A 26,410-nucleotide genomic window follows, 5' to 3' on the forward strand; every position below is an offset into this window, starting at 1 on the left:
CCTTCTTCCTCATGGGGAACTTTAGACTTAGGCAGATACAGAAGTCCGGAATCCATTGGGAAGGCAATCAGCGTAGACATGCGGGTGCAAATCTCTGACAGGAACTCTCTTTCAGGGCTGAGTCTGGGCCAGAGGACCCGAGTGCATACAGGTGAGTCCTCCCCAGACTCCATGTCCCACCTCTTATTTCACCCCTGGGGCTCAGGAGGGAGCATGGAGGTTTTGGGATGAGTTGATAGAACAGAAGGGTGTTGGGCTGAGCTGGGGAATAAGGGAGGGAGTGTTTTTGTAATGCAGCCTCTGGTTTCCACCATCTGGGTTAAGCCAGGCCCTGTCATCCCCTTGGAAAGCTCTGTGACCATCTGGTGTCAGGGGCCCCTGAAGGCCCAGGAGTTCCATGTGTATAAACATATGTGTCCTTTGGGACACACAGACCTCACAGAAGCCCATGAGCAAGAGAGCTTTCTCCATCACACGCATGACAGAATGTGATGCAAGGAGATATTACTATAAATATGAAAGTCCCACTGGCTGGTCAGAGCACAGTGACCCCCTGGAGCTGGCGGCACTAGATAAGGAAACACTCAGGGGTCCCAGCCTCAGGCTCTGCCCTCAGGAAGGAGGTCTACTCTCAGGGGTCTCCCCTCTTACAGCCCAGCCTTGGGGGATGTGAGGGAGGGGTGAGCCCATCTAACATGCTGCTTCCTTCTCTCCTAAAATTCTACAGCAAACCTAGCCTCTCAGCACTGCCCAGCCCTATCGTTACCTCAGGAGGGAACGTGACCCCCCAGTGTGGCCCTGAGCTGGCATTTGACTGATTTATTCTGATTCAGGAAGGAGATCACAGTGCCTCCAAGACCCTGGACTCACAGCCTTATTCCAGTAGGAGGCCCTGGACCCTGTTCCCTGTGGGTCCTGTGACCTCCAGCCACAACTGGACGTTCACATGCGATGGCTGTTACAGAGACAGACTCCAGGGATGTTCACAGTTCAGTGATGCCCTGGAGCTCCTGGTCTCAGGTGAGTCTTGCTATTGTTTTATCCATGGATTAAGGCACTAGACACTAATCTGTGGATGCAGATACATTTTAGGAATCCTTAATATAAGGGGAACCCCACTGAGAGGGTGAGCTGAGGTGACACAGGGGATCCTGGCCCACAGACAGAGAGAGAGAGACAGTGAGACCTAGGCCTGGACAGGAGAGGACATTGTATGGGAGGAGCAGCCCCTGTAACTCACGTCTGGTCTCCCCAGGTGTGTCTCAGAAGCCCTCCCTCCTGACCCAGCAGGGCCCCATCGTGGTCTCTGAACAGAGCCTGACCCTCCAGTGTCACTCTAATGTCGGCTATGACAGATTTATTCTGTTTAAAGAGCGAAGATGTGACCTCCCCCAGAGCCTTGTCCTTCAGCCCCAGGCTGGGCTCTCTCAGGCCAACTTCTCCCTGGACACTGTAAGTAGCTCCCTGGGGGCCAGTACAGATGCTACGGTGGACACAACCTCTCCTCCGAGTGGTTGATCCCCAGTGACCCCGTGGACATCCTGGTGGCAGGTGAGGGCCCAGTGGGTTCAGTCAGGGACCCAGACTCTGCACAGGCCCTGCTGGGGGATCTCAGGTGGTGATGGGCAGAGTGAACATGCAGGGTCCCAAGGAGGGAGACAGAGAGAGACAGGGGATGGGAGGGGAGGGGAGACTCAGAGAAACAAAGACAGAGAGGAGGAGGGTCCTCAGAGAGAGGCCTGCTGACTCTCAGGTCAGAACAAGGTGACGGGTAGCCCCTCACCCACCCCCCTCTCTCTAGGACGGCTCCCTGACAGACCCTCCCTCTCGGTGCAGCCGGGCCCCAGGGTGGCCTCAGGAGAGACCATGACCTGCTGTGTCAGTTACAGAGACCGATGGACACTTTTCTTCTGTTCAAGGAGGGGACAGCCGATCCCCCCCTGCGTCTTAGATCAGAGCTCCGAGCTCAGCAGTACCAGGCAGAGTTCTCCATGAGTCATGTGACCTCAGCCCATGGGAGGACCTACAGGTGCTACAGCTCAAACAGCACCAACATCTACCTGCTGTCACACCCCAGTGAGCCCTGGAGCTCCTGGTCTTAGGTGAGGGGACACTGACCCTGTCCTTCCTGAGCTCAGTGTAAGGACCTTGTCCCCAGAAGTCATCAGTCTGGCTGGTAGAGAGGCGGCTGTAGATTTGGTCACACAGGGGAGATCAGCTCCTTAGTGGTCTAGTCACCCTCTCCACCTGTTTCCCCACCTGGGTCCAGAATGTATCAGGCAGGCAGCAGGATGACTTGAGGAGGCCACAGTGCAGACATAGGAGCGAGTCTGAGTGACTTGAGAACTCCAGGGTCACCAGCAGCTCCTCACACCCTTCCTGTTCATATTGTCGTGACCACCTGCAGGTCCCAGCCCCCCACCCACAGGGCTCATCTCCACAGCTGGTGAGTCACTGAGAACTCTGCTCCAAGGGATCACAGTCCACCCAGGGCAGTTCTGAGGATCTATCAAGGGGATCAAGTGTCCCCCAGACACTCAAGGATGGGCTGTGTCCCAGGAACACGGAGGCAGGCAGAGATGCTGAGATCCACAGGGTTCCCAGAGCTCTGAGGCTGGCAAGTGACAGGTGGGTGGTCATGGCAGAGGGACTTTGTAGAACCCATCCTCGGGGAGGGACCACTGAGCTCAGCTGGGGAAATGGCAGCCCTGAACTTCCCTGCCTTTCTGGTTCAAGTTACCGCAACGAACAATTGATGCTTCTCCTCTCTCTCCCTGTCTGTCCCTATGTATCCCTCTCTCTGCATCTCTGTCAAAAAAGAAAAAAAGAAAAAAGAAAAAAGAAATAACCATCTTTTCCAGTTGAGAAATGGACAGGCTCCCTGCAGATGAGGAGCCCAGGGCACGAAGCTTGTGTCCAAAGGGGGGGGGGTAGCATGAAGACAGCACAGGGAGCCCACAGTCCCAAGTTCGGACCCAGTCCTTCCCCATCCAGGCTGGGTGACCTGGGGCACCTGGTGAACCTCTCTGAGCCTCAGTGCAATAGGTGCGAGGTCAGCAATCCATGCGCCTGACTGTGGGGAGGAGGAGAGGAGATGGATGACAGCCCCCAGCACGTGCCTTGCACAAAGTTGGTGCTCATTAAATGTCATTACTGGCTCATTCATAACACCACTTGTGCCCAAGGTCTTAAATGAAATCAGATCATCCTGATTGGCATCTCGGCGGCCTTCATCCTTCTCCTCTTCCTCCTTGTCAGACACCTGCATCAGAGCAAGGGCAGGATATCTGATGAGTAGGGGACAGGGTGACCTGGGTCACAAAGGACCAGGCTCAGAGCACCTAGTACAGAAAATCCAAATAGATGAGCATGGTCAGCTGAGAAAAATATTTCTCCAGAATCTCAAATCAGAAAATCTAGAAAGAACACAATGTCAGCACAAATGAACAGATGTGAGATAATAATTTATCATTTTAAATCTCATGAAATATGAAACATATGCACAAGTGTGAGTTCAGGTTTCCTTGTCTCCTGAGGAATCGTGCAGGGATGGGGGTCCTACTATCCCAGGGCTAAGACTGTCCCTCTAGACCAGAGAGAAGCACATGTGTTATCTCCTGCTGGGGCCACGGTAACTGCTGCCCAAGAGACACGAAAAACTCCACTGCCCAAGGCCCCTCTCTGCCCCTAACACTCCTGTCTTCCCTACCAGCTTCAGCCCAGCTGCAGACACCCAGGAAGAGCCCCTCTGTGAGAGGAAGAGAGGGCTGCCCTGGGAAAGGGGGCACAAGGAGTCAGGAGATGGCGGGGGAGGGACAGGCAGGGAAGGAGTGGGGATCAGGGGTGGGAAGGACTGACAACCCCACTGCATGACTTGGGACCTCTCCTCACTCCTCGGTTACTGGCCCATCTGGGAGCAGGTGGGTTCTGCAGCCCTGAGATCTTGGAGACTGTTCCAGGGACACCCGCATTCTGCCCCTGCAGATGCTGCCTGCCGGGGTCCAGCCCCGGGGGGGATCCAGGGGTCCCACAGGAGGAGACGGCGTCGGCGAAATTCGAGTGAGAGAGCCGAATTCTTTTCTTTCTCTTTATTCTCTAGTTAGCATTTACTGCCAGGCATCTCTACCAAATGCTAGTACAGCTCCTTTTTTATACACACACACCAAGTTACAATTACATGGTATTAATCATTGCTTCTGTTTCACTATGTTTACATGTTTCCAGATAACAGTTAATTTATATCTGTAAACTACAAATCAGGTGGCAAATCATTCAAAGTACAATTAAAAAATAACTTGAATAGCGATAACATCGGTAAAAGCTTTTAAAGGATTAGTACTAACTAATAACTCAACTTTACTGTTGTTGTGAGTCAAGGGGCAGAGAGAGATTAACAGACAAAATCATTAAGGACTAGCAAATGACCACCGCTTGCTCAGGCAAATGGCCTTGAGTTTATGCAGTGTCCTAACTTTCCTCACTAGATAACAAAAGGCTTGCCCATTAAGAAATTGACATAACATTAAGAGTAACTTTTACTTAAAGATATATAGAGTGCACTCGCAAGATAGCTTAGTAGCAACATAATTTCAGAAGACATTAATTGCTATTGCTTCTATGGATGCCCCCCGCCCCATACCTCTCATTATCAGAAGAAAGAATTTTTGGGAAAGTTTATAAATCTCATGAGTGTCTCACTGAGAAAGCCCAGCAACTGCCTTCAGTCATAAAACAATTCTCTTAGCAAAACATTCTTTTCTTGCTGACTGCATTCCCATCCCAGGCCACGCAACGGGCCATTCCATAGCACCTTACCTAAGATTCTATTGTCTAGTCAAACTTTATTTATTTACTATATTCACACACTAGCTAAGTTCTAACTATATTCTTTCTAACATGATTAATAAGAAGAAATTCTCCTACAAACTTAACCCTTTATGAGGGATATCATAGCCAGCCTCTTATGTTTATGAGCCCAGTTCAAGGGGCTTACAGGCTTTTCTGTGGAACTTACACCTTCTGTCTCATTTCCAAAGAAATTACTACAAATCTACAGGGAAAGTACGGTACTATTATCCCTGTGCCACAAATAATAGCACACACCCAGAAAAAGGGGGGATATAAGGCCAGATTAATTTAAAAAATCAAAGGGGGAAGTATCGTGCCTTTCCTTTTGCGGTGACTTTGTCAACCCGCAGCCATTGGTCTTCACTGCAGTGACTTTGTCACCCCGCAGCCATTGGTCTTCTCTGCTGTGACTTTGTCAATCAGCAGTTTTTGATCTTCTTCTGCTGTGACCTTGTCAGCCAGCAGTTGTGGGTCTTCTGCTGCTGTGACCTTGTCAGCCAGCAGTCGTTGATCGGCTCCCGACAGCTGCCGTGAAGGACCTACAGCCTGAGGAGGGCATGGAGCTGGACCCTCGGGTGAGATCCCTGTTCTTGTCCAGGTCACCAAGGACCTTCTTATTGTCCAGTTTAATCCAATGGACATCAGTACACTTAATTTCCTGTCCTTACCTCATCTGGTTATCAGGGATGTTCTACACAAACCCCTCTATCTGGGCACCCAGGCCCTGCTGTGACTCACTCCTCCTGGTTTTCTTGTCATAGACCATCTTATGTGGTCTCCTTTCCTGGCTTCTGGTCCTCTGTCTGACCTTGTGCAGCCCCAGGTCTCAGGAGGAGGCATGAACAAGTGAATCACACACAGGTCCTCAGGGCCCCCTTCATTCATTCACCAGCAGATGTGAGGGGAGCTCACTGTTTACCGGCTCCATTTAGGGGCCACAGTGCAGCCCTGAGCAACACGGTCTCCACACTCCTCCAGCTCACCTGTGGGGGAGGGAGACACTGTGCAAACAAGGGGACAGTGTCCTAGAGAGCAAAGTGCTGTGAGAAAAATAAAGCATGAGCAGGGGATAGTGTGTGGGTGTGTGGGGGGTGGGCAGATGGAACAGAGAAAACAGCAAGTGCAAAGGACCTGAGACAGGACATGCTTCTTCAGTAAGATGGGCCTTGTCACTGGAGCCACATGAACAAGAGACAGCATGTTAGGATAAGAGTCAGAACCGTAGAAGCATCCAGATGCCCCACGGCTTAGGAAGGCCCTGTAGGTTTCATCAGGAGAGTGACCTAATCTGGTTTAACGTTTCAAATCATCACTCTGACAACAGGTGGATGATTGACTGGAGGGTGTCACTAGTTAAACCAGGGGACACTGTCTCTGTCTCACTGTCTCTGCAGCAGAACAGGCATGATGAAGACCCCCAGGGAGTGACATATGCCCAGGTGAACCTCTCAAGATCCAGACTCAGGCAGGGAATTGCACCTCTCCTTCCTCCATGTTGGGGGGATTGCAGGACACTAAGGACAGAAAAGCAGAAGAAGACAGACAGATGGACAGTCAGGTGGGTCCTATGCTCTCCAGGGCCCTGGGCTCCCCCCACCTCGTCCATGTTCCATCTCCCTCACTCTCCCCCTGATCCAGGTGGCTGCCTCTGAGGCCCCCCAGGATGTGACCTACGCTCAGCTGGACCACGTGCCTCTGAAACAAGAGACAACTGCACCCCCATCCTCCCCGTTGGAGGGGCCCCCAGATGAGCCCTGTGTGTACACTGCCCAGGGAGGACCCAGACCCCACACTCCAGAGAGGGACCTGCAGGGACTCTGAAAGGCACAGGAGTTGCCCCATGGACACTCAGCTAGTGACCCCAGCCACCTTGGAGACCTGGTGTGGATCCCCTCCAGCTCCTGTGACCTCTGTGGGTCTCCTGATTCTATAGTTAATGATAACCCATATTCCTACATTTTGAAAATAAAGCAACAGACTTTTTAATAATCAATATGTGAACTAAACCAGAAGTGAATGTTTTAAATTAAATGAGAATGTAAGTATTACATATCAAATTTACAAAATGAGAAAGTTAAAAACCATGAATGAATATATTAGAAAATAAAAAGCCTTAAAACATCAATGACTAAAGGTATTATGTAATGAATATAGAAAATAAGATTGCTTTTATCTATGTTCATGAGTCTCAGTTTTATATTCCACCTATGTGTGCAATTATACAGTCCTTAGCTTTTCCTGGTTTACTTATTTCACTCAGTATAATGTTCTCAAGGTCTGTGCATGTTGTCATAAATGTCACTATGTCATCATTTCTTATGGCTGAGTAGTATTCCATTGTATATATGTACCACATCTTCTTTATTCAATCTTCTATTGAGGGACACTTTGGTTGTTTCCATGTCTTGGCCACTGTGAACAGTGCTGTGATGAACATGGGGGTGCATGTGTCTTTACAAATCAATATTTTAGAGTTTGGCGGGTAGATACCCAGTGGAGGGATTGCTGGGTCATAGGGTAGCTCTATTTTTAATTTCTGAGGAACCACCATATTTTCTTCCATAATGATTGTACTAATTTGCATTCCTGCAACCAGTGAATGAGGGTTCCTTTTTCTCCACAGCCTCTCTGGGATTTTTACCAACATTCTACCCAAAACAGAAACAAACTTATGGTTTTCACAGGGAGAGGGGAGGTGGGATGGGTATAAAGTAGGAGGGAAGAGCATCAATAAGGTGGGGTAACTTTGCAGGGAGCCAGATGACTGCTGGAATTCATATGGGGAGCACATCGTAAGATCCATAAATACCAAATCAATGCTGTATATCTGAAAATAATATAATATTTTAAGCCAACCACATTTTAATAAAAATGTTCAATTAAAAAATAACGTTTGCGTATTTGACTGTTTAAATAATGTGGAGAGGTTTACCTGAAATCTAGGTATCCTTGTTGATCAGTAACCCCGCTGAACCTAATTCTCTAAAAAAAAAAAGAAAGAAAATTAAAAACCTAAAAGTTTAAAAACATAATTTCTGAAACCTATAGAATTTTGTTAACCAGTCTCCCACCAATAAATTCAATAAAATGTAAAGTATAAGTAAAAGATAAATAGTAGAAAAATAGCAAATTCTTCTAAATGATGGCGGAAGGTGGAAGATGATAATAACAAAAGAAGTTTCTACTCAGGAAAAACAAAAACAGAGGAATATCAACAAGGTCCAAAACTTGAAGACTGAAAATACTAATCACACTTATAAGTCTTAGCTTGAAAGCTACCTTCAAAAATGAGAGAATGCACACGTTTCTGCTATAAAGATGAAACAGTTGACAGCAGGACATGTTGTAGAGGATTTAGAAAGGTAGAAGCAAAAAATCGTGAACAATTTGATGACAATATATATAAACATTTAAAGTGGGCACCTTCAAATGTAAGACTTACTGAATGGACATGATAAAAAGCAAGTTTGTATCTTTCTACATTTATATTCAGTATCTTCAAACTGTCATAAAATATTATCGCACGACTGAAGTTACGTTCAGGGAGAGCTCCATTGGTGATTTCGTCCAAACACTTATGAAATGCCTTCATACACAAAATAAAATTGCATAAATTCTTCCTAAGAAAAGTAAAAGAAAAAATTCATCCTGACATTTTTTTTGTCAGGCCAGAAAGTATTGACTCTGCCAGCCAAAGGTCATCACCTCCAATTCCAACAAGACTCCACACGTTGGGTTATGGTAAAGTGAGACTTCAAACCAGGACAGCAGTCTGTACACAGATGAGTAATCCGACCCTGTGGCCCACTCTCTGTACCCACCACCCAGGCTCGCTCCCCATTGGCTTCTGCTTCTCTCTGAGTTTCTTTGCTTCTCTGTCATGGCCAGTTCTTCCATTTGTTTGACTGTGACCCCATGTTTTACACACAATACCCAGCGTCTCTGTGTGTTTGGAGGAGATGTGATGGTGGAGTGTGCCTTCATCAGCTTTTTCTGTGGTGTCTGAGACGATGGTCATCACAATGTCCCCACCTGCATATGTCATCATTGCTCAGGACACCTGGCAGACTACACCCCTGTGTGTCTCAGGGACCATGGCCTCCTCACAACAAGGCTGAGCAGAGACGTCATTGTCACCTCTTTGCAGGGAGGGAAGGAGACCCAAAAAGGCACAATTTCTGCTCAGGGCTGACAGTCCACACACATTACATCTCCTTTCATTACACTCTGAATTTCCTCTGGCCCAGTGTTTGCAGACAGAATTCAGTGAGAGAAGCTGGGTCCTGCCCAAGAGAGGAAGGGACTCTGAGGAGGAAAATATGACTCAGATGTCCTAAAAGAAGCCATGAAGAAAAAGAGGGTGCTATTTATGAAACAAGGACATTACTAATGGGAAGTGTTAGGGAGAGAGAAAGCAGGGCAGGGGGGAAGGTTTTGCTTCCCTTTGTGAGTCTGTAGACAGTGCTATAGCCTCTCCACACATGTCCATCCCCTGCAGGCATCATCCCTGAGGGAATGGCCTCATTGTCCCCTCCAGTCAACCAAAGCAGAGAGTGGAACAGTGCTCAGTTCCTCACCCTTTTTTCCTTCACACACAATCATTAAATTCAAACAATTCTTCCCCCTGAACCCTCTTTGCTCATGTCCCCTGGGTCATTGCCACAGCCCATGCCCAGCTGAAGACTCGAAACATGTGCTCTGTGTGACCTCATCCGTGTTCTTCTGAGGCCTACCCCAGACCCCCAGTCCTCCTCCATTCATTTCTCTCACTTCCTCTAAAGCAGTGTTTCCCAACCTTTTTTGTGCCATGCTCCACCTTAACCTTTCTAAAATTTTTATGTCCCCCCCTATGTAACATACATAATTTTTAACATTAAAAAATTGATTTGTTCACTTAATAAACATAAATGATAGGTTCTAGGAAGAAATCACTATGAAATTGTTAACAAAACACAGTAAGTAAAATTTCAAAACATATAATGAAAAACAGAAACTTAAATTCCAAATAATTTTAACACAGATTTTTCTATATTAATTTATTATTTTAACTTAGTGTGATCCTTGCACTTGATGATTGCTGCACAGAGATTTTATATTCGGTTCCAATTTGGTTAGCTTTAGTCGCAAGTCTCCACGTTGTGTTATATCCAGCTGATTTCTTTTTTTTACCAGTAAATCATTTACAGCACTAAATCCACATTCAGCTAAAAATGAAGATGGAAACGGTAGCAATAGTTTTCTTGCACATTTGGTTGAATTTGGGTATTTGATTTCTGTTTCCTCACAAAGCCATGCCATCGCTCCTTTGATATTAAATAAAGCTTTAACTGACTCATCATTTTGCAATTCTGCGAGTTCTTCTTGATACTGCATATTTGATATATCAGACAAATCCACTAACATTGGCTGCATCACCCATGTTGGGAAATCAATTTGTTTTAAATCAGAAAATCTTTCTTTTAAATCAGCTGATAGAATATTCAAATGATTGACAATAACAAGTAAAGCGGTATCAGTGACTTCACATTTTTGGAGCCAATGAAACTGTTTAAAGTTTTTGTTGTTAATATGTTTCTGACATAACTCAATATTGGTAATGAAACCAAATATCTTTGCTTTTGCATCGACAAGAGTTTTATTTGTTCCTTGAAGTTGCTTATTTAATATATTTAGTTTTTCAAAGATATCGGCTAAATAACTCACAAATGCTTTACCATCTATTGTTAACAGATACTTCATTTCAGGTTTGTCGCTTAAAAAATCACTAAGAGTATCAAACAGTTCCATAAATCTTTTCAAACAGTTTCCTTTAGATAGCCATCTTACTTCAGTATGAAGTAAAAGTCTCACATGGTCTTCATTTTGTTCTTCACAAAATAGCTTGAAAAGACACATTTGGCACTAGCTTTAATAGCATTAACACACTTTCTTACTGTATGTAATACTTAATTCAGAACAGGCAAGATGTTTTTAGCTACCAAGTTTTCCCTATGAATAACACAATGCACAAGAATCATTTCTGGATTCGCATCTTTCATCAATTTTAAGCAGCCATTTTTCTTGCCCATCATATTGGGAGCACCATCTGCAGCACAAGATGTTATATTTTTCATTGGTATATCATTGACATCTAAGTAGTTTTTTAGCTTATTATATATATCTTTGGAGGTAGTGGTGCTTTCTAATCTTTTACAGATCAACATTTCTTCAGCAAAATGTCCTTTATCAATATATCTTACGTAAGTGATCAATACTGCCTCACTGTCTCTCAAAGTTGATTCATCCATTTGCAAGGAGAATTTTCTTGTTTTCAGCTTTTCAATAAGTTGTTTTTCAATATCCTCACTCATTTCATCTATTCTTCTGCTAACAGTATTGTCACTGAGTGGCATAGCTTTCACATCTTTGTCATCTTTTTCAAGAACCGTTTTAAGAAATGCTGATATTGATGGTTTTATTAAATTCTCTCCTATAGTGTAATTTTCTCCAGTTTTAGCGACGAATAAAGAAATTTGATAACTAGCCTCAAGAACACGATTATTAGTTGAAGTATGAGCAGTAAATAGAGACTTTAATGTTCTTTTTTCAAAATTTTTCTTTAAAGTTTTAAAGTAACTCAAATCTGAATTAATATGAGCACTATGTTTTGCCTTCAAATGCACCTCAAGACGACCTCATTTCATTGATTCATTGGTTAAGCATTGCTGGCATAAAAGACAAAAAGGAATCCACTCATTGTGAACAGCGGGTATGAACCCAAATTTTAAATATTCCTCTGAATATTGACGAGTTTTTTTCTTGCTTGTACCACTCATTTTACTATGGGCTATAAGAAATAAAAATAAGATCAATTAAAAACTAATATTAAAATATGTGTTAAAATATATTCAATGTGACATAGAGTAAACGTATACTAAAAATTCATATTTATTTAAATGTATATAACACATTTACTATACTACCACCGCAAATCAAAAGGTATCTATATTTTTTCCACTTGACAAAATTTTCTGGAAAGTTATGCTTCTAAAATTAAAATTGTCGTGCATGCACTATTATAGCCCCAATAATATTTATAAAATATTAGTGCTTTCTAGCCCCAATGCAAGAAGTACTTAATAAAGAGTTTAATATTGATAAAAATAAAATCAAATACTTACCAATTATATCTATACAATATATATATGTATATTTATTAAATCAACGAGCTTTTACAACAGTTTTGACTGACACTTATTTCGAATTAACACCAACTGAATGATGTGAAACACTACAGAAGTTGCAATGGGCCAATTAGGTGAGAATAACTGCGTTGTTTAGCAAATTTTTAAAACGTCCGGGGTTCCCCGCGGCAGATGGCACGCTCCGCGGTGAACCCAGGACGAAGTTTACTTGACGACGCCAATCATCCAGTTGATACTCTGGTCTCGTCAAATGAAATTATACTTAATAATTATTTACCGCAATTATTTAAGAATTGCATTTTTTGTTAAATTTGGCACTGATATCTAGCATTGCATTTAAATGGCCCGGGGTGAAAGAGTTAAAGTCGTGTCGAGTCCATTTTCAAATTGCCCCCCTTAACTATCGAATTGCCCCCCTGTGGGGCGTGGGCCCCACGTTGGGAAACACCGCTCTAGAGGCTCTTCTAACACCCCACCTGCTCTGACCCTCCATGCACACAGTCCTCCCACAGGGGTCCAACTTCCAAAAATAAGATCGAAGCATCTCTGACATTCCTGGTCCAGGGGATGAAGGTAAGGAGGTTTCAGATGCAGAACCCCTTAAATGTAAGGACTGGGTTGGAAGGAAGAGAATGAGGAACAAAACACTGTTCCACTCTCAGCATTGGTTGACTGGACATGATAAAGGGGCCATTCCACCAAGGACAGTGACCTTGTTCGAGGCACACTCTCCATAGTCAGCTAACACGGTCCCTCCTGTGCAAACAAAGTCATCACATTTCTTCACCTCCATCAACCATGAGACACACAGAGCCTGAGTTAGTGAACGCATGTATGTGACATCTCACATACTACCCACTGAGACTGTCCGAACAGCAAAGTTCACTTAAAAGCTCCTAGGCCATAATGAAGACTAAAAGCTCTTCCTTTGTCATCCTAGTGCCATGGGTTTGTGTCACAGGGTTTGTATCAGGATAGAGAAATAATCCTCCTAAACCTCTTAGAATACAGATGGCACATCGTCTACGGATTAGATTACTCTTGGTTTGATGTTACGGGTTATGATAAGCAGATCTTGAAATCTGTTTCTCCACTCTCTTCCTTAAAATGAGCTGTTCCTTGTAACGACCAAAATATATGCACGGTGCACACAATTCTGTGAGCAGGAGCAAGCTTACTCCAGAGTGTAGTAAACTCAGAACAGAGCAGATGCCCCACCTGCCTCTGTCCCTGGTGCTGATTCTAGGGTGCCTCCCAAGAAAAATTCAAATGTTCAACAGATACATGAGAAGATGCTAGCTATTCGAGAAATGCAAATCAAAAGTACAATGAGATACCACCTCACACCTATTAGATTGGCTATTATCAATAAGACAAGTAATAACAACTGTTGGAGAGACTGTGGAGAAAAAGGAAGCCTCATTCAATACTGGCGAGAATGCAAATTAGCACAGTCATTATGTAAGAAAGTATGGTGGTTCCTCAAAACATTAAGAATAGAACTATGATATGACCCAGTAATCCCTCTACTGGGTATCTACAGGTGAGTCCTCCCCAGGCTCCGTGTCCCACCTCTTACTTCACCCCCTGGGGCTCAGGAGGGAGCACAGAGGTCCTGGGATGAGGTGATAGAACAGGAGGGTGTTGGGCTGAGTTGGGGAATGAGGGACGGAGGGTCTTTGTCAAGCAGCCTCTGGTTTTCTTCCAGGGACCCTACACAAAATCATCATCTGGGCTGAGCCAGCCTCTGTAATCCCCTGGGCAAGTTATCTGATCATCTAGAGTCAGGGGACCCTGAAAGCACTAGATTTCCATCTGTATAAAGAAGAAACAGGTTTTCTTTGGAAGACAGTCCCCATGGAAGCCCATGAAGAAGGGAGCTTTCTTTATCACACACATGACACAGCGTGATGCAGGGAGATATCACTGTAACTATCTCAGCTCCACTGGTTGGTCAGAGCACAGTGACCCCCTGAAGCTGGTGGTGACAGGTGAGGAGACACTCAGGTGTCTTTGCCTCAGGCTCTGCCCTCAGGAAGGGGTTCTGCTCTCACAGGTCTCCCCTCTCACAGCCCAGCCCTGGAGGACATGAGGGAGGGGTGAGCCCATCTAACATGCTGCCTCCTCCTCTCCTAGGATTCTACAGCAAACCCAGCCTCTCAGCCCTGCCCAGCCCTGTCGTGACCTCAAGAGGGAACGTGATCCTCTACTGTGGCTCAGGGCAGGTATTTGATACATTTGTTCTGACTAAGGAAGGAGAACACAGGCTCTCCTGGATCCAGGACTCAAAGCAACACCCCACAGTGCAGTTCCAGGCCCTGTTTCCTGTGTGCCCATGACTCCCAGCCACAGGTAGGTGTACAGATGTTGTGGCTATTTTAGGAAAAGACCTCAAGTATAGTCTGAACCCAGTGACCACCTGGATCTACTGGACTCAGGTGAGTAGCCCCTGACTGAAGTTTTTCTTATTTTTCTGAACATGGTTGGATTAGGGTCTTGTTCCCAGGAGACATATGACATTGGATGAGAGGGAGGTGCCCTAAGTAGTGGTCAGTCTGCAAAGATCTGATCCTTGAATGCCGTCCCATTGCTGCACACCCTTATCCCTATCTAGGTTCAAGGGTGGTAGCTGGGCAGGAAGCATGTTTTGGGGGGTGGTACAAGGCAGACATAGGATAATCTGAGTGATTGAGGACTCCAGGTATAACCCCAGCCTCTCACCAGCCTTCTGTCTTTGTTCCCAGGACCCCCTGCAGGTCCCAGCCCATCACCCATAGGGGCCCATATCCACAGCTGGTGAATCACTGAGAACTCTGCTCAGAGGGAGCACAGACCAGCCCAGGGAAGTTCTGAGGGTCTATCAGGGGACCCAGTGTCTCACAGACTCTCAAGAATGGGCTGTGTCCCAGGCAGCTGGGAGGCAGGCAGAGATGCTGATATTCATAGGGCTCCCAGGGCTCTGAGGCCGGCAGGTGACTGGCGGGTGGTCACAGCAGAGGGAGATTGTGGAACCCAGCCTACTTAAGGGACATTAGGGCTTAAGTGGGGAGAGGGAAGACCTCACACCTTGGCCACCATCACGATTTCCAGGAGGCTCTGAGAATTCCTCCTTCACCCCTATGGTGACAGGCCTGCAAAGCAGTAAGTGAGGGTCCCTTGAGAAGGTGGTGGGTGCATCCATGGGGATAGGGGTTGAGTCATGTGGGGTTCAGGCACTTGTAGAGACGCTGACATGGACACACCTTCCCCTGTGTGGCCTCAGTGTCCCCAAGTGTAAAAGGAGAGAATGGTGGCCCAGAGCTCAGATTTCCTGCCAGTTCTGGCTCTGAGCTCCTAAGAGAGGAGCTCCCAGGGAAACCCCCAGGGTGTGATGTTATGGAGAGTCTCCCCTCTGTAGCACTGCTGGTGACACTGTACAGGGACGGAAAGATAGTTCAAGGGTCTGGGACATCCAGGTCCTGTCCCATAGCTCAGACTCAGCTCAGAGGAGAGAGGGGGCAGGAGTCAGACCTGGGTCAGTGCCTGGCTCTGCTGCTTCTGCTGTGAGACCAGGCTGTCTCTTTTCTTCTCTGAATGTTGGGTTCTTGTCTGTTTATCCCTGGTCTCATCCTGATCACAGGCTGCTGTGAGGTCAGGTGACATAGGGGGCCTCACAGAGCTCAGGAAGACATGGCCCCCAGCTCAGCTCAACCTTCCCAAAGGGTCATCAAGGCCCTTGCAGTGGAGACAAATGCTGAGACACATGCAGAGCCCCACCTTACGCATCTGACCCTCCCATGTCCTTGTTGTACTGTGAGGCAGGTAATAAGAAATAACACTCAGGCCCTGGCCGGTTGGCTCAGTGGTAGAGCTTCGGCCTGGCGTACAAGGGGTCCCAGGTTCGATTCCCAGCCAGGGAACACAGGAGAAGCGCCCATCTGCTTCTCCACCCCTCCCCCCCTCCTTCCTCTCTTTCTCTCTCTTCCCCTCCCGCAGCGAGGTTTCATTGGAGCAAAGATGGCCCGGGTGCTGGGGATGGCTCCTTGGCCTCTGCCCCAGGCGCTAGAGTGGCTCTGGTCGTGACAGAGCGACGCCCCGGAGGGGCAGAGCATCGCCCCCTGGTGGACAGAGCTTCGCCCCTGGTGGGCGTGCTGGGTGGATCCAGGTCGGGCACATGCGGGAGTCTGTCTGACTGTCTCTCCCCATTTCCAGCTTCAGAAAAATACAAAGAAAAAAAAAAAAGGAAGAAATAACACTCAGTTCCAGATGGGACATGGACAAGCTTCTGCAGATGAGGAGCCCAGGGCACGAAGCTGGTGTCCACCTGGGGGGCAGCATGAGGACAGCGCAGGGAGCCCACAGTCCCAGTTTCGAGGCCCAGCCCTGCCCCGTCCAGGCTAGGTGACTTGGGGCACATGGTGAACCTCTCTGAGCCTCAGTGCAGTGGGAGTGGGGTCAGCAATCCCTGTGCATGACTGTAGGGAGGAGGAGTGGAGATGGATGACAGCCCCCAGCATGTGCCTTGCACACAGTATGTGCTCATTAAATGTCACTACTGGCTCATTCATAATGCCACTTGTGCCCAAGGTCTCAAATGGTACCAGAGCATTCTAACTGGGGCTCAGTGGCCTTAATCCTGCTGCTCACTCTCCTCCTCTCTCTCCCCCTTCGACACCAGCATCAAAGCAAAGGCAGGACATCATGTGAGTAGGGAATAGGGTGGCCTGGGTTACAGAAGAGGGGGCTTCAGAGAAACAATGACAGGAAAACCAAATAGATGGAGAAGTTTAGGTGAGAAAAAAATTTCCCCAGAATCTCAGATCAGAAAATCTCCAATACAGCACTGAATGTCAACACAGATGTACAAGTGAAAGGCAACTTTTTACCATGTTCACTCTTCTGAAATATTAAGACATATGCACAAGTGTTTATTAGGGTGTCCTTCTCTCCTGTGACATGACATTGGGAAGAATGTTCCTCCTCTCCCAGGGCAGACGGTGCCTCCTGAGCAACCCAGAGAGGCTGATGTGTCACCCCCTGCAGGGCCCACAGACCTAGAGCCCAAGGACAGAGGCCTACAGATTATGTCATTCCTGCCCAGAAGACCCTCAGGTTGTGACCTTATGGGCTCTCTCTCTGTCCTATAGATGTCTACCTCCTCTGCTAGCTACAGCTACAACTCAGCTGTGGGCACCCAGAAAGATCCTCTCTGTGAGAGGAAGAGAGGGCTACCATGGGTAGGGGGCACAAGGATTCAGAAAATGATGGGGGAGGCACAGGCAGGGATGGTGTGGGGGTCAGGAGTGGGAAGGAATGAAATCTTCACTGTGTGACCTGGCACTTCACCCCAACCCTGGGTTACTGTCCCATCTGGGTGCAGGTAAGGTTTGCATCCTTGAAACATCAGAGACCCTGTCCAGAGACACCCCTATTCTGCCCCAGCAGATGCAGCCGTGAAGGACCCACAGCCAGAAAAGGGTGTGGAGCTGGACCCTCGGGTGAGACCTCTGCTTGTGTCCAGGTCACCAAGGACGTTTTGTTACCCAGTTTAATCCAATAGATACTTTCTTGTCCTCACCTCACCTGGTTCACAAGAGTGTCCCACAATGACCTCTTCTTTTGGGCACCCAGGTTGTCCTGCTGTGACTCAACTCACTCCTCCTGGTTTCTTGTGACATCATAACCCCTCCTATGAGGTCCCCTTTGCTGGCTCCTGGTCTTCTGTCTGACCTTGTGTGGCCCCAGGTCTCAGGAGGATGCATGAATCAGTGAATCACCCACAGGTCCCCAGGGTCCCCTCCATTAATTTACCAGCAGATGTGAGGGGAGCTCACTGTTTACTGGCTCCATTTAGGGGCCACAGAGCAGCCCTGAGCAAGAAGGTCTCCACATAACTCCAGATCACCTGTGGGGGAGGGAGACACTGTGCAAAGAGGAGGACAGTGTCTTAGAAAGCAAAGTGCTGTGAAGGAAAATGGAGCAAAAGCAGGGGATAATGTATGGGGGGGCAGGTGGAACAGAGAAAACAGCAGGTGCAAAGGTCCTGAGGCAGGACATGCTGGGTTTTTTTTTTTAGCAAGATGGGTTAAATGAGTAAGAAACTGTATTAGAATACTGTAGAAGCATCCAGATGCCCCAACGCATAGGAAGTCCCTGCAAGTTCCATTAGGAGAGTAACCTAATCTGATTTAAAGTTTAACATCATCACTCTGACAACAGGTGGATAATTAACTGGAGGGTTTCACCAGTGGAATTAGGGGACACTGTCTCTGTCTCACTGTTTCTGGAGCAGAACAGGCACTATGAAGTCCCCCAGCAAGTGATGTATGCTCAGGTGAACCTCTCAAGATCCAGACTCAGGCAGGGAATGGCCACCTCTCCTTCCTCCCTGTCGGGGGGATCGCTGGGCATGAAGGACAGACAAGCAGAAGGGGACAGGCAGATGGACAGTTAGGTGAGTCCCATGCTTTCCAAATGCCTAGACTGTTCCATCCCAACCACATTCCATCTCCCTCACTCTCCCCCTGCTACAGGCTGCTGCGTCCGACACCACCTCAGATGTGACCTATGCCTAGATGAACCACATGCCCCTCAGATGGGAGACAACTGCACCCCCTTCCTCCCGGTCAGAAAAGCCCCAGATGAGCCCAGTGTGTATGCTGCTCTTACCATACACTAGCCCAGTGAAGACTGAATCTCCATACTGCAGGGTGGGGGCCTTCACGAATTCCAGAAGGCATGGGTGCTGCCCCAATGGACACTCAGCTAGTTACTCCAGCATCCTGGACACCTGGTGTGGATCCCCAATATCACCTGAGACCCTCTCAGAGTCACCTGGCTCTGCAAATAAAACTAATATCTCTTCCTACATTTTGGAAACAAAGCAACAGACTTCTAAATAATCAATGTATGAACCAAACCAGAATTGAATGTCTTAAATTAAATAATAATGTAAGTATTACATATTGAAAGGAGAAAATTAAAAATCATGAATAAAGGAGCGGCAAGATGGAGATAGAGTAGGCAGACGTATCAACTTCCACCTCCCAGAACCAAAGTGGATTACACCTTAATTTTAAGAACCATCATCTGGAAAAACCAACTTTGGACTAAACTAAGAGGGCTCTTCAACCAAGGAACACTGAAGAAGCCACACTGAGACTGGTAGGAAAAGCAGAAATGCAGAGAGGGCTGCCCAGCTCCCTGGAGCAAATGGCAACCCGGAGAGATTCACGTGGTGGGAAGTGAGTTTAGTGGAGATGGGAGTGTCCTGGGCCCCAGGAACAAAGCCCCAGCCTGCAGCCCCAGAACCTAGAAGAGGCATACAGACAGTATTTAACTGGAAACAAGACAGGATACTGTTTGTGAGAAAGAGATTTCTCAGACCCAGGATTCTTCTTAAAGGGACCAGGCAGAAAATTTCTCTCACAACCACCCACCTAGGGATCTGGGGGGTGGGGAGAGAGGAAAGGACTGGAGCGGCAGGAAAAGAGTGTAATCTAGGAGGCACAGGGAGAAACACTTTGAGGGACAGTCACCCTAACCCCTGGGACAAGACACTCCCCAAATCTGAAGCAAAAATTTCCCCTGGTAACAGCAATACCAGCAAGGGGAAGTAGGACACCAGGCAAACAAGCTCTCCTGCGGCACTCAGAGCAGAGTCACTTAGAAGGAGGGAGCTTTCGGGACTACAGTATTGAGTATTAGGGCCTGAGCTGCAGTGCCCCCACCTACACTGGTGAGGGCTCACTGAAGGGTGGATGGTGGTGGGATGTAGAAGTGTGGTACCGTCGGCAAGGGCAGAAACCAGCTGGCCATGACTGAGGCCCGGGTGTGAGCTCAGTCTTGCCTGGCGGGGGCAGAGGGGACATGCGAAAGTGGTCAGGCCCAGCTATGGGCCTGCCTGCAATCCCACCTGTGAGGGAAGGGCGTGAGCACCAAAAAGGGTGGAGACCCACTGCTGAGCAAGAGCGAGCAGGCAAGCAGGAGGCTTGTGGCCAGACACACAAGCCGGCTCCTCCCATGGGGGCAGGGCAAAAGCCTGGAAACAGGCAGAGACCCGCAGCTGAGCAAAGATGCTCACCCCTGCCTGCAGTGCCAAGGCTTCTGCCCTGATGTGTCACATAACCCCACCCGTGGGGGTGGGGAGAAGGCCGAGGCCACTGAGGCTTGTAGATCTGGGCACGTGACCACAGCCCATCCCATGGAGGAGAGGTGAAACTGTAGTGACAACCCAAGTGGGCTGGCACCGGCAATGCCCATACCCTAGTGCCCTAGGCAGCAGTGGCAGAGGGGGAGGCGGGCCTGCAGACAAACCACACCTAGGAAACACAGAGGCCACACCCAGTGGACTCCAGTGGCCAAAACTTTCTTATACACAGACAAAATGGGAAGCCTGAGAAATGCAACACAAATGAATCAAGAGACATTCCCAGAAAAGGACCAGAATGAGTCAGATATAACCAAATTACGAGATGCAGAGTTTAAAATAACGATTATTAGGATGCTCAAAGATCTTAGAACAATAGATGGTCATTACAAACACTTAGATAAAGACATAGCAAATATAAAAAAAATGACATTGAAATAAAAAAGAATCAGTCAGAAATGACAAATACAATATCAGAAATGAAGACCACAATGGAAGGAATTAAAAGCAGGATATATGAAGCTGAGGATCAAATCAGCAAGTTAGAGGATAAGATAAATAAAGGCACAGAAGCAGAGCAGCAAAAAAAAAAAAAAAGAGAGACTCAAAAAGTTTGAGGAAAATCTAAGAGAGCTCTGTGACAACATAAAGAAAAAAAACATCTACATCATAGAGGTTCCTGAAGAAGAACAAGGGATAGAAACTTTGTTCAATCATATCATAGCTGAAAACTTCCCTAAATTAATGCAAGAAAAAGTCTCACAAGTTCAAGAAGCACAGAGAACTCCATTAAAGAGAAACCCAAAGAAATCTACACCAAGACACATCATAATTAAAATACCAAAGCTAAGTGATAAAGAGAAAATATTAAAAGCTGTTAGAGAATAAAAGACTATCACCTACAAAGGAGCCCCCATAAAGATGACATGTAACTTCTCAACAGAAACACTTGAGGCCAGAAGGAAATGGCAAGAAATATTCAAAGTAATGCAGAACAAAAACCTACAACCAAGACTACTTTATCCAGTAAGACTATTGTTTAAAATTGAAGAAGAAATAAAAAGCTTCTCAGACAAAAAAAAAAAAAAAAAAACTCAAGAAATTTACTACAACCAAACCAATGTTGCAAGAAATGCTTAGGGGCCTGTTGTAAACAGATTAAAGGGGGGGGGGGGAAATATAGCAAAAGTGGAATATAGCTTTAGAGAATAAAATGGCAATAAACAACTACATATCAATAATAACCTTAAATGTAAATGGATTAAATGATTCAATCAAAAGACATAAGGTAGCTGCGTGGATAAGAAAACAGGACCCATACATATGCTATCTACAAGAGACACACGTTAAAACAAAAGATGCACATAGACTGAAGGGAAAAGAATGGAAAAAAATATTTCACGCAAATGGAAATGAAAAAAAAAGCTGGGGTAGCAGTACTTATATCAGACAAAATGGACTTTAAAACAAAGGCTATAGTAAGAGACAAAGAAGGTCACTACATAATGATAAAGGGAGCAATCCAACAGGAAGATATAACCATTATAAATATCTACACACGTAATATAGGAGCACCTAAATCGGGTTGAGAACCTATGGCTCGCGAGCCAGATGTGACTCTTTTGATGGCTGCATCTGGCTGACAGACAAATCTTTAATAAAAAAAATAATAACGTTAAAAATATAAAACATTCTCATGTATTGCAATCCATTCATTTTCTACCATTCATGTTTATGGTGCGGGTGGTTGGAGCCAATCACAGCTGTCCTCTGGAACAACACCAAATTTTTATTGGATAATGCGTAAGGTACAAGGGTTGTTGTGAGGTCAGGAAATAAACTTCCATTCTTTTATTCAAGTAGTCAGCTAGCTAATTGCAGAAACCCTTTTGATGAAGAAGATGGCTAAAAGAAAAAATGATGAGGAGTATTGTACTTTTCAGCAGGAATGGATGGGGGAATTTGCCTTTCTGGAGAGAGCAGGTTCTGCAATGTGTCTAATATGCAATCATAAAATTGTATCAATGAAACAGTCAAATATAAAGTGGCACTTTGACACACGCCATACTACATTTGCATTGAAATACCCAGTGGGGGACAGCTGGAAGAAAGCATGTCAAAAGCTACTGTGCAGAGTGCAAGCTAGTCAGCAGCAACTCCATGTTTGGACCCAACAAGGTGACTGGAATTTAGCTGGCTTTGCTGGTGCTTTAGCAATTGTGAGAAATGGAAAGCCATTCACAGATGGAGAGTATGCCAAAACATTCATGCTTGATGTTGCCAATGAACTTTTTGACGACTTTTCGGATACAGACAAGATAATCAAATGAATAAAATACATGCCTCTGTCAGCAAGAACTGTTCATGATTGTACCATCATGATGGCAAATCAAATTGAAGTAACACAAGTGAAGGACATAAATGCAGCACCATTCTTTTCACTCACTTTGGATGAGTCAATGGACATAAGCCATTTATTCGAGGTCAGCATGATTGCAAAGTATGCTGTTGGTGACACACTATGTGAGGAAAGTCTTGCTGTTTTGTGTATGAAAGAGACAACAAAAGAGGAGGATTTATTCAAGTCTTTCACTGAGTTCTCTAAAGAAAAAAATCAACCAACGGACAAACTAATTTTGGTGTGTACTGTTGGTGGTGCTCTGTGCATGGTGGGGAAAAATAGGATTCGTAGCACTTCTTTGTGAACATGATAAGAGACCCGTCCTAAGTTTTCACTGCATCCTATATTAGGAGGCATTTTGTGCTCAGATGTGTGGTGAGCAGCTTGGTGAGGTGATCTCACTGGTCTTCGGGTGGTCAACTTTATTGTTGCCCGAACTTTAAATAATTGCCAGTTTGAAACACTGCTGTATGAAGTTGGGAATAATTATCCTGGTCTGCTTCTTCACAGCATTGTGCGTTGGTTGTAAAGAAGGAAGGTGCTCAGCTGTTTCGCGGCTTGTCTGAGCAAAATCCGGACTTTTCTTGAAATGAAAAATGTCGAGCATACTGAGTTAGCTAACACTGAGTGGCTCCTGAAATTCTACTATCTCGTAAACATGACTGAATATCTGAACAAGCTCAATGTGAAAATGCAAGGCATTGTAAATACAGTCTTATCCCTTCAAAAAACAGTGTTTGCATTTAAAAACAAGCTGAAACTGTTCATCGCTGACATTGGAACAGGTCGCTTACTACACTTTGAAAAACTGGGAGAGTTTAAAGATGCATGCACAGCAAGTTACCCTGCTCAACATCTTGATCTCCAGCAGCTAGCAGGCTTCACATCTAATCTCCTGCAGTCATTCAAAGTGCACTTTGGAGAATTTTGTGGGCGCACTCATCTTTTTAAGTTTGTCACCCATCCACACAAGTGTGCAGAAGACAGCACCAACCTGAGTTACATCCTCGGTGTCTACATCAGAAATTTTGAGCTACAAGCTGCTGACCTGAAGGCCTCAGACATGTGAGTGAATAAGTTCAAGTCACTGAATGAAGATTTGGAAAGACTTGCACGATAGCAAGCAGAGTTGGCGAGCAAACACAAGTGGGGAGAAATGAAAAAACTTCAATCCGTGAACCAGCTGATTGACAAAATTTTTTATTTTTTTTTATTTTTCTGAAGCTGGAAACGGGGAGAGACAGTCAGACAGACTCCCGCATGCGCCCGACCAGGATCCACCCAGCATGCCCACCAGGGGGCGACGCTCTACCCACCAGGAGGCGATGCGCTCTGCCCCTCCAGGGCATCACTCTGTTGCGACCAGAGCCACTCTAGCACCTGGGGCAGAGGCCAAGGAGCCATCCCCAGCGCCCGGGCCATCTTTGCTCCAGTGGAGCCTCGGCTGCAGGAGGGGAAGAGAGAGACAGAGAGGAAGGAGAGGGGGCAGGATGGAGAAGCAGATGGGCGCTTCTCCTGTGTGCTCTGGCCGGGAATTGAACCTGGGACTTCTGCACGCCAGGCCGACGCTCTACCACTGAGCCAACCGGCCAGGGCTGATTGACAAAATTTGAATCGCGCTTCCTGTCACATACCACACACTGCAGCATGTGAGTATTGCTGTACTGACAATGTTTGGCTCTACGTATGCATGTGAGAAGTCTTTCTCACATCTAAAAAATGTTAAAACCAACCTACAATCATATTTAATGGATGGAAGTCTCAATGCCTGCATGAAGCTTAACCTCACCATGTATCAACCAGACTACAAAGCCATCGGCAAAACCATGCAGCACCAGAAGTCACATTAATGGTAAGAAGTACTTTATCCATCATTGGTTAGCAACAGCATAACAATGTTATTAAAAAGAACTAAGAAACTTATTGTACTTTAAAAGTGTTTGTTGATCTTCCATAAAATGCACACATTTACTTGTATTTAGTGTTAAACATCTTGTATGGCTCTCATGGAATAACATTTTAAAATAAGTGGCGTTCATGGCTCTCTCAGCCAAAAAGTTTCCCAACCCTGACGTAAATATATAAAGCAACCTTTGATGGATATAAAGGGAGAAATCAACAGAAATAATATAATAGTAGAGGATTTCAATGTCCCACTAACATCACTGGATAGATCCTCAAGAAAGAAAATTAACAAAGAAACAGCAGACTTAAAGGACACACTACATCAACTTGATTTAATAGATATCTGCAGAATCATTTACCCTAAAGCAGCAGAATATACATTCTTTTCAAGTGCTCATGGTACATTCTCTAAGATAGACCACATGTTAGGGCACAAAAATGGTCTCAACAAATTTAAGAAGATTGAAATCATATCAAGCATTTTCTTTGATCACAATGACATTAAACTAGAAATCAACCACAACAGAAAAACTGAAAAATACTCAAACACATGGAAACTAAATAGAATGTTATTAAATAAGGAATGGGTTAACATTAAACAATGAGATCAAAGAAAAAATTAAAATTTTTTTAGAAACTAATGATAATGAGCATACATCAACTCAAAATTTGTGGGACACAGCAAAAGCAGTCCTGAGAGGGAAGTTCATAGCATTACAGGCATACCTTAAGAAGCTAGAAAAAGCTCAGTTAAATAACTTGACCCTATATCTAAAAGAACTAGAAAAAAAACAGCAAGTAAAGCCCAGAGGTACTAAAAGGAATAAAAATGATAAAAATCACAGTGGAAATAAATTACATAGAGGCTAAAGAAACAATACAGAGGATCAATGAAACCAAGAGCTGGTTCTCTGAAAAGGTAATCAAGATCAATAAGCCTTTAGCTAGACTCACCAAAAGAATAAAAGAGGATTCAAATAAATAAAATTAGAAATGAGTGTGGAGAAATAACAACTGACATACCAGAAATACAAAGGATTATAAGAAAATACCATAAAGAAATGTATACCCAAAAATTTGACAACCTACATGAATGGACAAATTCCTTGAACATATAATCTTCCAAAAATTAATCTGGAAGAATCAGAAAACCTAAACAGACCAATTACAACAAAGAAATCGAAACAGTTATCAAAAAACTCCCAACAAAGAAAAGTCCTGGGTCTGATGTCTTCACAAGTGAATTCTACCAAATATTCAATGAACTAACTCCTATCCTTCTCAAGGTATTTCAAAATATTCCAGAGCAAGGAAGACTTCCAAGCTCCTTTTATGAGGTGACGATAATTCTGATTCCAAAACCAGGCAAAGACAAAACAAAAAGGAAAAATTATAGGCCAATATCCCCGATGAATATAGATGCTAAAATCCTCAACAAAATATTAGCAAACTGGATCCAGCAATATATGAAAAAAATTACACATCATGATCAAGTGGGATTTATTCTGGGGATGCAAAACTGGTAAAATATTTGCAAATCAATCAATGTGATTCATCACATAAACAAAAGGAAGGAGAAAAACCACATGATAATTTCAATAGATGCAGAAAAAGTATTTGATAAAATCCAGCATACATTCATGATCAAAACAATCAGCAAAGTGGGAATACAGGAAACATACCTCAACATGATAAAAGCCATCTATGAAAAAACCCACAGTCAACATCTTACTCAATGGGCAAACATTAAATGCAATTTCCTTAAGATCAGGAACAAGGCAGGGGTGCCCCCTTTCACCACTCTTATTCAATATAGTCCTGGAAGTCCTACCCACAGCAATCAGACAAGAAGAAGAAATAAAAGGCATCCAAATTGGAAAAGAGGAAGTAAAACTATCATTATTTGCAGATGATATGATATTGTATATAGAAAACCCTAAAGTC

General features: G+C 45.3%; 1 protein-coding gene and 2 pseudogenes across 1 annotated transcript in view; all 3 read left to right on the forward strand.

The window, feature by feature from the left end:
- LOC136399391 (leukocyte immunoglobulin-like receptor subfamily A member 6) overlaps positions 1-26,410 on the forward strand; it is a 367,572-nt gene that overhangs the window by 88,474 nt on the left and 252,688 nt on the right. The gene's annotated exons all lie outside the window — the stretch shown is intronic.
- Positions 79-6,669, forward strand: LOC136397162 (leukocyte immunoglobulin-like receptor subfamily A member 6; annotated as a pseudogene).
- LOC136397163 (leukocyte immunoglobulin-like receptor subfamily B member 4) lies at positions 13,900-18,690 on the forward strand (annotated as a pseudogene).

Source organism: Saccopteryx leptura, chromosome 3 (assembly GCF_036850995.1).
Source record: "Saccopteryx leptura isolate mSacLep1 chromosome 3, mSacLep1_pri_phased_curated, whole genome shotgun sequence".
Classification (NCBI taxonomy): domain Eukaryota; kingdom Metazoa; phylum Chordata; class Mammalia; order Chiroptera; family Emballonuridae; genus Saccopteryx; species Saccopteryx leptura.